Below are 14,352 nucleotides of genomic sequence, written 5' to 3'. Positions count from 1 at the left end.
AAAAATATCACCATTAATAGCATTAATGCATTAAAAAAGTAAAAAAAAAAAAAAAAAATATAACTCCAAGATCAAACATCACATCATTAATGACGAGACCCACTGCCACCTAATTAGTGGGAGCACTAATTAGTGCTCCCAAACATTTTTCATTAATAAAACTTCTTTTATTTTTATTTTTCCTCTAGTTCAAAAATGACATGTGAGACAAATCTAATTGCAATAACTCCATAGTCATCAATGATATCATCCGCCAATGATAAAACTAATGAAGGGCTTGTTTCCAGTCTATAGTTATTGAACTGGGCAACACTGTTTGGGTTTGCAGGACTATCACTGGTCCATTTTTAATTATTCAAGACGCACTACAAGAGAAAATATTTTTGGCGATCACCTATTTTCAGTTGGTCGCAAATAGTCTATTTTCTGCGGTTAAAATTTTTTTGGTCAATGATGAGTAAGTTTTCGCGACCCACAATTTTTTGGTGGCTAATAGCTAATTGTTCACGACCAAATACAAATCTGGTCGCAGAAGGTCGTCTTTTGGCGACTAAAAAATAAGTTGGTCGCGAATGATCACTTTTTGGTGACCAAAAAATAAGTTGGTCACGAATGACCTAACTATTGGTGACCAACTACAAATTTTGGTCGTGAAAAATCACCTTTTGGCGACAAAAAAATAAGGTGGTCGCGGAAAGTTACGGTGGGATAAATTTTTTAAAAAACGGGTACTACTGTAATTACATTTTATTTTTTGTTTAGGCTATTTTTTGTTTAGGCATTGAACATTTTATGAAATAATATATAACCCAATTTTTATGGATTATATATTTTCTCTGCCATATGTGAACAAGAAGCATAGTATTGGCAGAGTGGATTGGACGCATGGAGAGTGACTCTTTCGTTAGGAGTTCAACTCTTAGTGTAAAAGAATATTTTTCTTTGGTTGAAGGCGCTAACTTTTGGTGACCAACTAACTTTTGGTGACCAACTATAACTTTGGTCACTAAAAGTTACCTTTTAGTTAATATGAATTGGATTTTTCGTGACCAATTCGCGACCAACACATTTTTGGTCGCAAAAAGATTTTAGCGACCAAATATGGCACTTTTCGCGACCAAAAACATTGGTCGTGGAAAGTGTAATTTCTTGTAGTGACGTTAATTTTTTAGATCACTTTATGTAAATTACTCACAAAAAAAAATTAGGTCAATATGATACGCGTAGATCCATAATTTTGTAATATTTGTCTTTGACAAAATATACGATCTATTTTTATAATCATTCTTGTCATTTATTTTTAAGAGACAAATATATAAAATTATATATTTATGAATATCGAATCGATCTGATTTTTTATATATATAGATGATCTACATAAAGTGACGTAAAGATAAACAACTTTGATGATTGAAATGAGACTCACACAAATCCTAACAGTGTGGTCCAACCCAATTACTAGATTGGAGATAACCCCTATCAAAACTACATATGATTAGTGAACTCACTGTTTATTTGTAAGTACTTGTTTAAAGAAATTTTCCAACACAATATATGTGGTGAGATTTATTACATCTACATTATAAGTTGTTATTGGGTGATATCACGTATTGATAATGGTCTTGATTTTATTTATTTTTATTCTGTGAGGAACACTTTTGGCCCATCCCTTTTCTGACTCCTAATTGAGAAATTTTTTGGGTAAATTATTAATAGGTTATATTTTTGGGACTTATTACCTATTAAATCTTATTGATAAATTTATCAAGTGATATATTTATCAATTTTTTTTTTATTTTTATGAATAAATTTACAGTAATAAATTTATCAATCAGAACCTGTAGTTAATAGGATTGATTGGTAAGTGCCACAAAATTTTTAAGTATTTTTGGAGTAATACTTGGTACTAATTATCACAAAAATGATAAAACTTAGTATTTAAATCTATGGGTGAGAATGGTCCGGATTGATTCGGATTGAGATAAAATCAAAACCAATATGTTATTTTCGGTTCATGAAAAATTGGAGCCAATCTAATCCGTTTAAATCGTAGAACCAATCCATTTAAACACGGATTGGATCGGTTTAAGACCACGGGATTCACATAATTAAATAACAAGAAAAAATATAAAACATTTTAATTTCATAAAAATATAAACATAACATCATATTAGTTCCACAATAGCTACATATCTTTTCATAATAGCGACATACTGTTCTAGAATTTAAACAATCATAAAGAAAACTGGTTTCACCATAAGTATTTAGACCATTACAAATTAAAACTAAAAACCAACAAACAAAAGTAATAAAAGAAGATATTATGCGAGTTTAGTTTGGGTTTGAGTTTATGTTTTATATGAAATAAGAGAAGATACTATGCGGGAGGAGGTATAATATGAATATATGCTATTTGTATATGGTCCAGATCGGTTTCAATTCGAAACCGTGGGGTTTAATCTGAAACCGATCCATAGACTATGGATTTTTAATTTTGCAATCTGGAACCAAACCACAGATTCAAAAACCCAATTCAAACCTACCAGATTGGACTAGACCGAATCAAATTACGAATTTCACGAATTCCTTACTCAGTCCTATTTAAATCAATAACTAACAAATTAAAATACTCCGTAGACATGTTCAATAATGTCTCCTTGATGAACTCCCTCCACCATACTGAGCATAACCTTAGAATTGCCTAGAGCTAGTTGTCTTTTAGACCCAAAAATGTACACAATGCAACTACCATTCTGATAAACTTATTACTATTACCTGGATCTAGAGTAGAGTTGATGCAAAAATCTCCACAATGCAACCACTCTCACTTATCAGAAATGAAGTCGACATGGTACCATTTTTAGTCATTTATTGGTTTTTTCCTTGATATTATTTTGAAGAAATCTATAGCAATTATGATTTTTAGTGATGAAAGATAAATGTTTGTTATTTGTTTTGTCAGTTAGTGATAAATTTTTGAATTTTAAATTTATTATGTACACCTTAAAAATTGACACATTGTAATTTTTGTTAAAATATTTTGTGATAGGAAAATTATGTCATTTTGTTAAAAAAAAAAAAAAATTATAAAGAGAACATTACATGCACAATTTTAAGAATGCACGGTAGCCTTTTTCTAATCTTCTTCCGTATCACTCACATTTCCCATGACTTAAAAACATTGTCAAAAAAGTAAACTAATTATAGAGAAAATAAATAAATAAATAAAAGAAAGAAGAATCGAAGGTTTAAAAAGTTGATTATAGTGAGACATATCTATTTTAGCAAGTTAGGTAAAAGTTAACTTTTTTATTTTTAAAATTTTTTAAGTCATATCATCTCTCTATTTTTTATATTTTTTATAAAAAAAATAAATAAAATAATAAGAATTTTTAACCTACATTCCAAAATAAGGTTGAAGAAATATAGCGTTTGTGTATTAATGGGTTAATTTGGAAAGAATGTTAAAAGTCAAAATCAAAATCAAAATCAAAAATCAGTTTTTAATTCATTTTGAGTCTCATCACTTTTTAAAATTTTTATATATTTTTTCAAAAAGAAATCAAAAAAATAAATTTTAACTATTTTTTCAAAATAATATAGTTGCTTGGGAAGTGTGAGACAGTGCAACCCTCTGAATCGACTTCACACTGTGCAACCAACCAACCAACTACCACTTACACCACATTGATACGTTTACTGTTGCAAACACCTAACGTAGCCTATTTTGGTAATAAAAAAACTAGTACAATTATTTTTCAACATCTTTTTAAAAAATGTAAAAAAATATATATTAAAAATCAATTCTCAAAATAATTGTTAGCTTAAGAGCCAATGATTGGCATGCCAGTGACAATTATGTAATTTTTTGAATAATGGTTAGTGTTCATACACATCTAAGACAGGGTGTATAAAATATTATGTAGAATAAGTGAGAACTCTAGTGTTTGGTATTAAATTTTTTGGATTAAATTTTTTGAAAATTGAATTTTTTTGTTTTCGTGTTTTTTTTTTTAGTGAATATTTTTAAAATTTTAAATATTTTTTTAACTTTTTTAGATGCACCTTATTTAGATGTATCTAAAAAGTAAAAAATTTGTGAAAAAATATTTTAAAAAATTAATAAATACATAAAAATATAAAAAATATATTGAATTCTCGTATTTTTTTATTTTTGGTATTTAGTAAATTTTTAAAAGGTTTTTTCACAATTTTTTTACTTTTTAGGTATATTTATGTTAGGTATGTCTAAAAAGTAAAAAAAAAAAATTGCTTAAAATATTAAAAAAATTCAGTAAAAACAAAAAAAAATACGAAAAATAAGAAAATAGAATTTTCTGAAAAATATTTTTAGAAAAGAGGAACCAAGCAAAGTGATATTATTGTAATTTTCTCCCATCACAATGTACGTATGTGCAAATATCAGCTATAAATATATATATATATATATATATATGATTTAACTCTCCTTCAGTCTATCATTTGGATTGGAGAGTACAATTCAGTTAATTGTAGACTTGTTTCGAGTTTATTTTGTTGATCCAAATCAATTGGGTTTTTTTTTTTTTTTTTTTTTTCTGTCTGATACTTTAAATTATGTTAATCAAATATCAGTAGTCATATAGGTAGAATATATTTGTCTTAAAAAAATAGATGATTTACTTTTGAAAAAGTATTTATTATCTATTTTTTAAAACTACAAATGTGGTCCAATATGTGATTACTGATTATCTAATTAATCTAATTTTTTGCATGAATGATATATCCGAAAGGTATTAAAAATTGAACAGTTCAGACCGGTGAAATGAACTCAAAATGGGGCCATAATGGGTTGAACTTGACTCTCTAGTCCAAATGGTGGACTGGCGGGAAGCTATGTCCAAAAAATTATTAGGTACGTTCGGACCACTACAACAAAAAGCACTTTTGGCGACTAAAATTACATTTTTTGTCGCTAAAAGTAGTACAATTGGCGACTAAAATGGAATTGGTCGCCAAAATTGATAACTTTTGCCGACTAAAAGAGTTTAGTCGCCAAATATGAGGGTATTAGCAACTAAAAGGCAGTTTAGTCACCAAATGTAGGGGTTTTAGCGATAAAAGGTTGTTTAGTAGCCAAAAGTCACGGTTTTTGGTGACTAAAAATGATTTAGTAGCCAAAAGTGATGGTTTTGGCGACTAGTGAAGCTTTTTGGTTACAAAAAAAAAATTAGTAGCTAAAAACAGTCCATTGCCGACTAAAATTCAGTTTAGTAGCCAAAATGGGACGTTTTTGGCGACGAAAAACAGGTTTAGTCGCCAAAACTACTTATTTCTAGGCGGAACTTAATTTTTTAGCGACTAAATAATAATTAGTAGCGAAAAATGATAGAATTGGCAACTAAAAGTTTAATTTAGTCGCCAAAAGTGGCCTAAATTTTTTTTAAGTAAATAATTTATTTTTTACATAAATTATATTGAATTAAAAAAATTATATTTATATATATTATTTTGTATTAATACCGGTTAATATACTATATAAATAATATATATTGCATATATATTCATGTGATGTTGTAGTGGCATAGTGGAGGGAGTGTGTTGCAAAAAGGTTCGGAATGTGGGACGGTTGGGGTTTGAAACTCAGAAAAAGCAAAAAAAAAGTGGGTTTTTTTTTTCGACGAAAACACCTTTGGCGACTAAAATTGTTAGTCGCCAAAAGTCTTTATTTTGGTGACTAAACAGTGTAGTCGGCGATTGAGTGAGTATTGGCGACTAAATTATTAGTCAGTAAATGTATGATTTTCAAAAGTGTAAAACACTATTGGCGACTAAAATTTTGGTCGCTAAAGACTTTTATTTTGGCGACTAAAAAAGTTTTAGTCACTAATACCTCCGCCGACCACATATACGCGACAAATGTGGCGACTAAAAAATTTTGTCGGGAAAAGTAAAATTTCAACTTTCGGCGACTAAAAAGGGACTTTTGGCGACTAAAAATTTAGTCGCCAAAAGTGCTTTTTTTTGTAGTGACTAAAAATTTAGTCGACTATCGTGTATTATTATCCAAAGTTTCTCCTAAAAGGAGGTCTTGGATTATACTTTTAGGAGTGGAATATGATGCAATACTTAAGTACTTGCAAGGAGATGGTAGTCCTAAAGTGTTAATCTAACAATTAATTATTATTGATCAAAAAATAACTAACTACTAACTTTCAGTAATTAAAAAAAAATGTCTCAATTATTTAACAAAGTGAGGTAAAATGTTTTACTGACTGCTAAATAATTACTCAATTTATTACATCTTTGATTAAAATCCTTATTTACAAGTGGATGGTTATTCTTACTAGTTGGTAATCTTTCTCACTTGGAGAGTGTTGAGTGTTGTTGGGCTTGTTGGATGTTGTTTACAGCGAGCAATAATCAGAATTGTTTGGGTTTGTTGGATGTTGTTTACAGCGAGCAAGCTGAAAGCTGTAACAAAAAAGATAAGTTAAAAGTAATTCTGTCTACTTTTTAATAATTAATTTTTTTTTCTAATTTATTTAAATTATTTTCAAGGACAACTCCACCTAGGTGATGATGGGGTAATGACCCTATTAAGCTATTAAATTTTTTTTTATTTCTTTTATATTTATATTGTTAATATTTCATTTAATATAGTTTATTCACATTAAAAAACTAATGTACTCCATTAAATAGGGATTCACATCTATTAGAGACTACTATTTGAGAAATTTAAATCACTCTGTTTGATTAACAGTTTTTAAAATTATTTTTTGAGTCTTTTGCTTTTTGTATTTTTTTTATCTTTAGTAAAAAATTTAAATATTTTACACAAATTATTTTAATTTTTAAATCCACTTAATCTAAATACACTTAAAAAGTAAAATCATTGTAAAAGTTATCTTAAAAAGGGTAATTGACTCAAAAGTCCAAAATTGAATTTACATTGTCCAAAGATCCCGAAGTTAATTTTGTTTGTCCATAAAGACATATTTAGATGAAATGATCAAAATACCCTTTCTATATATATATAGGTAAACACAGGTTGGCATTCAAACCTTATAACCTATGTTCACTGTACCAAGGAAAATGCTATAAGCCTCAAATTTACTACCAAATGTCTTACATTAGTGTAGGATCCACACTTTGGGTCATTCATTTGGTAGAAAATTTGGTATTCCTAGCATTACTCCTGTACAAAATACCAAACATCATCTTCTCTCTTCTATCTCTCTCCACCACCACTACCGTCTCGTTGTCGCCTCCCACTATGCCTTCTTTTTCCACCTTCTCCATCTCTCTCCTCTCTTTCTCTTTATATGCTCTCGCTCTCCTCCATGTCAAGGATCACCCTCGATCTGCCGGAAAGTCAAGATCTAGATTGGTTCATGTCGAGATTGTTTGATCTAGCCTCAATCTACTGCTCTCTGCCGCCACAATCGCGGAGGAAGACGGCGGCGCAGAGAAGGCGAGGTTGGCACTGATTTGGAGGGTCTCATGGACGAGAAGGAGAACGTCATGAGAGAAGGTGGTAGTGGTGAGGGTCTGTGCAGTGGTGGTGGAGGATTGGCAACTATGAGTGATGATTGAGACCCCCTCCAATTACCATCCCCACCACCCCCACAGAGACGTAACGGTGGTGATTGGAGGAGAAGGAATAACAAAAAAAAAAAAAAAAAAAACTAGCCAATCAGGTGAAGAGGGGGTCAAGCGGGTAGGAAAAAACGGGGGTCCAAGTCATTATTGTACTTCTCATATACACATATATGTATACATATATATATATATATATATACACACACTAGTGGTTGACACACGTAATGCATGTGCAAGTCAAATGAATAAATAAATATACAAAACATTTATTATATGTTATATACAACTCAAATGGTAAAAGCCTTATTTATCAAATTTGTGGTCTTAGGCCACACCCTCTTCTCTATTTATTTATTTATTTTTATTTTTTTTGCCCTTTTTGTGAATAGAATTTTGTTTCTTTTTGTGAATAGAAAATTTGACTTGGCATAAAGAGAAAGAAAGTTTGAAGACACCAAAATAGGTGCTCACATATAAAATAGTATAGATATAGCAACGATCTTTTCTTCTTTATTGTCCAAAAGCTAAAGACAAGATTGGTTTCCAATACTTACTCTCTCTCTCTCTCTCTCTCTCTCTCTCTCTCTCTCTCTCTCATATTTTTTTTTTTTTTTTTGAAGCTTGAATCATCTCTTTTCTGAATTAAGGTTTACATTTTTTTTTGGTTATACATGTAAGTGTGTAATTTGGTGGAAGCTATGATCATAGTTGTAATTCTATTAGATTTCTTGTTTGCTTGGTAGTTTAATTGTTTAATTTGTTGTGTTAATTTTGTGTTAGGAACCCTAGCCTCTACAAGGACTTGTGTTAATTTTGTGTTAGGAACCCTAGCCTCTACAAGGACTTGTTCTTCAGATCTCTCTGTACTTGCTCAATATCTGAAAATCCAAAGTTAGATCTGGACATTACCGATCTGGACATTTCGAGAACGGATCTAGAGCTCTCTTTTCTCTTTTCTTCTTGAGGTTGTGGTGATGATGGTGATGGTAATGATGGAGCTGGTTTTTATCTATTTAAAAATATGTTTTATGTTTTTTTATCTGTTTTTCATTAAAAATATTTGAACACATAAAGTTTGGTTTAGTTTGGCTTGGCTTGCAATAGATAAAAACATATAAAATTTGTTTTTCTATTGAGATGATGATGATAACGATGACAAGGAGGGGAGAGAGAGAGAGGGGATGGCAATGGGGGTTAATGGGGTCGATATTAATTCTCTATCTCCATTTCCCTATAATTATTTTTTCTCATTCCCCATTCCCTATTTTCCATGGGCACTACCCTCCCCATCTCCTAATGGGTTTGGATTTTCCCCAACCCAACTTGACTTTTTTTTTTTTTTAAAGGTTCACAACCATTTTTTTTTTTTTTATCACAACCAAGACTAAATATACATTCAATCTTATTTTATTTTGTTTGGCTCAACAACAAAATCAAATACACATTAAGTAACATTGTCACATTATTCTTGTCAAATTTTATGTATATTTAGAATTTTTTTAATTTATTTAGAAAAATTATATTCCTACAAAAAAATTCCATCTTCGTTTTTAATTTTTTTTAATTTTATGTATCTCCTTCTCCTCTCTAGTAATTGATCTTCGATAATCAGAAGGTGAGTTGTTGCTTTCGTTTCAATCTTTTTCTTCTTCTTCTTACTTTTTATTTGCATTTATAGAATGAATTTTCTTGTTTCAATATCTCATGCAATTGTTTTATTGGATTTCTCTCTAATTTGATGGTAACCTTAGATTGAATTTCTCAATTTTCATCTTAACTAGTGATCACCTTAATTGAAATTTTGTACATTTTTATCTTCAATTCTCATGTTTTGGTTATGATTAATTGCGCGTTTTTTTATCGATAGTCACAATTTTGTCGCCACTAGATTGTCGCCATCGCAAATCGTTGTTGCTGTAGTGAGAGGATGTGAGAGAGTAAGAATTAGAACTCTAATTGTAAACAGAGTAGTAAAAACATATGGAGAAATTATTTTTCGATGTACCTAAAAAAAATAAAAAACATGTGGGGAAATTAGTGGGTACCCATCCCCGGTGGAGATTTAAAGAGCATTACTTACCTTACCTGATAGACAAGGAAAAAGGGAAAAACCCATGTATTTTGGTTGGGTCTCCATAGATACCCACATAGTAGGTTATCTATTGCCATCCCTAGAGAGAGAGAGAGAGATTTGTTGGTATGTTGCTGCATTGGATAATTCCAATAGATTGAAAGTAAGCTTGTGAAATTTTAAACAAATAGATTAAATGTCACGACCCAAACCCGCCCCTAAAAGTTTGGACCATGACTGGCCTGTACATAGGTCTCAAAATAGAATTTTAGAATAATATTTAATCACATACGGGGCCTTAAGCGGAAGCATTATCAATAAAAGACATCATCCATTGAGCTTGTGCATACATAATGGTTTAATTGGATTTAACCATTTAAATACATTTCCAAATACACATATATCCTCACAGAATTTCTATAGATCTCACACACACTTCATAAGACTTATTTATTTATATGACTCCCAACAATAAACTAAGGCCTCCACGTGGAGACATACCCCAGGTGACTTAGCAGACAAGCGAACCTCAGTACAACTCTAGTGTCAATCCCCGATGGCTCACCTACAGAAATATACATAAAACAGAATGAGCAAGGCTCAGTGAATAATAGCAACATAAGAAGGTAATTGAATAAACAAAACCTTGGATAAAATAAATAGACAAATACCAACCATGTACAGGTCTTATCCATAACTATGTTTCAATACGACCTATAATACAGAATGGCCTCGGGCCTATATATAATACAGAACAGCTTTAAGCCCACAGATCTTACAGAATGGCCATAGGCCTAGCAGATACAGAACGGCCATAGGCCTAACAGATACAGAACGGCCCTTGGCCCAGAAATAACAGAACGGCCATCGGCCAGAAATATCAGAATGGCCATCGACCCAGAAATAACAGAACGGCCATCGGCCCAGAAATATCAGAACGGCCATCGGCCTAGAAATATCAGAACGGCCGTCCGCCCAGAAATAACAGAACAGTAACAATATTCATTGACAGAAGACACATGAATTATTAGTCTCAGAGTTATACGGAGGCGCATAGATTCTTTTAATCATTCACATGAGTTAACATAGCTAATTTGCATTTAACAGAGTGTTAATAATGATTATTAACAAATAGATACTGTAGTTCCATAATATACACACATTCCATTATTCGTTATGAATCAATACCGCTAACTTGTAGATAACAGAGTATCATTAATAATTATTAACGGAAGACGTATGTATCATTACAGTATGGTCAATAGAGATAGCATAATTCATATCATAACGTGGGTCATATAACGATGGTAGACTTTTGTGTTCATATCATAGGTTCTAAATGACCTTGGGTCCATGTATAACACAACAGGATAATCTCAGATTCATTAGTGGCAAACCAGAATGATCTTAAATTCACACAGATTTCATCATTCAAAGATGAACATAAGTTCTATTTATTCATTAAGAAACGATATAGTTTTCTTATAGATGACAGAGGGTTAATATGCATTATAGACAGAATAGAATGATTCCAAAGTCATACCGATGTATGCAACTCTTTCAACGTTCACACTGATTTCCAACTGACATAATGCTAATGTAATCCCTCACGAGGAACAGAGCGTTAGTAAGAATAGTCATTAACAGTAAGTAAAATGTACATATGGCGTACTATTACTCACAGTGATCGGCTTCCGGTAGTAATGGGATGATGTCCTCGTCTCGACTTACAAGTACATTGCACAACACATAATATGAGATTATACTTGATCCTTTACTTATTCTCTTTGATCATTTAATCAATTAGACATGGTGGTACCAAGCTCATTATTCTTTAATAAATTATAATCCATGTCTCAGAAAACAGGAGAAATCGATGGGAAATGGTTTAGGTGAAGAAATGGTACAAAACTAGTTGACAGAAATTGAACAGTTGCCACTAATTTGGGCATAACTATTTCTGTATTTAAAATTTGGGAGTGAGACTACCACCATTAGAAACTAGACTTCCGGGGCTTGATTTTAGGCTCAAGAATCACTAAAAACGGAGTCCGGATGCAAAAGATATGCTTGTTCAAAGTTACTTAGTGTATGCTGAAACAGGGGTGGCCGCTCGTGCGCCCACTTTGGCCGCTCGTGCGGCCCAATTCCGCTCGAGTGGAAGAACCCGGCCGCTCAAGCGCCCAAAAACAGAATGGAAACCCCTTTTTTCTTCTTCATGTCCGCTCGTGCGGTGCCCGTGGCCGCTCGTGCGGTCTGGGCAAAAAACATCAGTCCGAAAATGGTTTTTGCTCCAACATTTAATCTTTTCATTTTTTAAGCTTGATTCCAAGTCTAATTGCTCAAAAACATGTAGAATTCCTCCCAAAACATAACAACCTAACATCATTCAAATGGAATTCAATCTTAATTACATCAATCTTGCTCAAAGTCAAACTTCAATCACATCGTTTCTATACATTCAAACTTCTACAATATGTGCTCCAAATCATGTAAATACATCTTACACATAGGTGATTCACATACCAAACCTTATTATTCCATGAATCATTCTTAGGATTGAACTCAACTCAAGGTTCAATTTCTTGAATTCAACCCAATCCATTCATAACCCAACACGCTTGTTCATTTACATATGAAATTTCCAAATTAAACCTTGATTGATGGATTCTCTACAAGGTTAGTAGTTAGAGCCACATACCTTACCCAAATCTTTGTTCTTCCCTTAATCTCTTCAATTTTCCCAAGCTTTTGGTTGATCTTCTTCCTCTATCTTCTATCTTCTTCAATCATCTTCAAGCTTCTATGGATGTTAACTTCAAGCTTCCATGGATGTTGAGTTTCCTTAAGGAGAAGCTTTGCCTCTTCTCTCTCTCCCTCTCTCTCTCTCTCTCACGGTTTCCCCTTCCCCTCCTTAGATATTTTGCTTTTTTTTTTTACTTCAAAAGATGAGTTAACTCCTCAAGTAACTCATACACACCCAAATATATAATTATATATGCTTTATCACAAATAAGGAGGGCCCAAACACGCCCTTACGAATCGCACAAAATTAAATTTCAACTAAACTTTCCAGATGACTCTAAAAATCATGCCGATCAATAATATGTCCTCTGTTCCGGTTTCTGAAGCCTCTACAGCCTTCAATTTTGCAGCTCAAAATTAATCACCCAAACATGCATTAACGGATCAGACAATTTAGAATTCCAATTAGTTTTCCCAAATAGTTCTAAAAATTCCCAATAACATACCCAAGTACTCAATTTTGATTTCTGAACCCGTAAAGTTCGGTAATTTCAGTTTTAAAGTCATAAATCAACAGAGAGTTCTTCAATTCCAATAGATATAATTAAATTAAAACACATTAACTCCTAATTAAATAAGGATGACTTCCTATACGCATTTTGGGGTCGTTACATTAAAATTTTGTATTTTTTAAACAGATAGAGAAAGAAACTCACATATTTTAAATAGATAGCGAGAGAAATTCATAGATTTTGAAGAGATAAGAGGAAAAAATTCAACATATAAATATAAATTTAAAAAGATAGTGAAATTTTTTTGAACAAATAGTCAAAAACATTTGAACAGATAAAAAAATAGTCAACAGAAAAATTGAAGGGGTAAAATTGGAAACAAAATGTCTGCCACAACTAATAAAAGGACTTTTCACCAAATTATTTCATAAAAGGTGGACCTCTCACTAATAAAAAATATTCACTGGACCTAATGCCTTATATCCTCCTTAGATTAAATTTATCACTAATTTTCTCTTTTAAAAATTCACTAAATATGAAAGGAAAATACAAAAATTTAGAAAAAAAAATTTCTCAGATCTTTTTATACAATTTGTAGATACATTTAGGCTAGGTGCATCTAAAAGAAGGTTTAAAAAAATGACTAAAATATTGGGGGGAGAGAGGGAGAGAGAGAGAGAGAGAGAGAGAGAGAAATCTAAAGACAACATAACACAAAAAATAAAAAACTCAAAACCAAACAAAATATTATTTAGTTTAAAAGATGTTTTTCTTTATAGAATTTGCAAAACTTAAACTTGTAGAAGTGACCCATCTATAAAAATTTATAAAGTTGCTTGTTAATTTTTAACTCAGAAGCTTCTAACAAAATTTGCACTAAACACTTTGGCACAAGCTTTCAACATATATTATATATATGAGTAGCTCCATAAGTTGGACTACCATTTTAACTTCTAGGGTCTTTCAAGACTATTTATGGAAAAAATCAATTTGATCAGATAATCATAGCATTATTGGGATTCTGAATCCCACCCATGCCAACAAAAAGTTAGGGATCATGAAAAAACTTTCATGAAAATAATCATGAAAGATTTATGACTCTTGGATTAGCTTGATTAATGTGTGGTGCTTTGTTTTAAGTGTAATCCAAGGATCATAAATCTTTCATGATTATTTTCATGAAAATTTTTTCATGATACCTAGCATTGCTCATAAATAAGACACCAATATTTAGGTGGTTTGGCACCAATTTCCTACATCCACGGGTATGAGAAATCCACTAAAATATGGGTGATTATAAATATGAGATTAAAAAAAAAAAAAACCAAACCCAAAACCCTTTGCTTGTTTGTAATTTTTCGCTCATCTCCTACCACTCTCTTGATTCTCACCACCTAAATCCATTCCGCCCCCTCCCCCCTCCACCAATTTAGTTATTTATAA

Source organism: Camellia sinensis, chromosome 7 (assembly GCF_055761805.1).
Source record: "Camellia sinensis isolate YWXY chromosome 7, ASM5576180v1, whole genome shotgun sequence".
Taxonomy (NCBI): domain Eukaryota; kingdom Viridiplantae; phylum Streptophyta; class Magnoliopsida; order Ericales; family Theaceae; genus Camellia; species Camellia sinensis.
Note: the sequence above shows the minus strand (reverse complement) of the source record.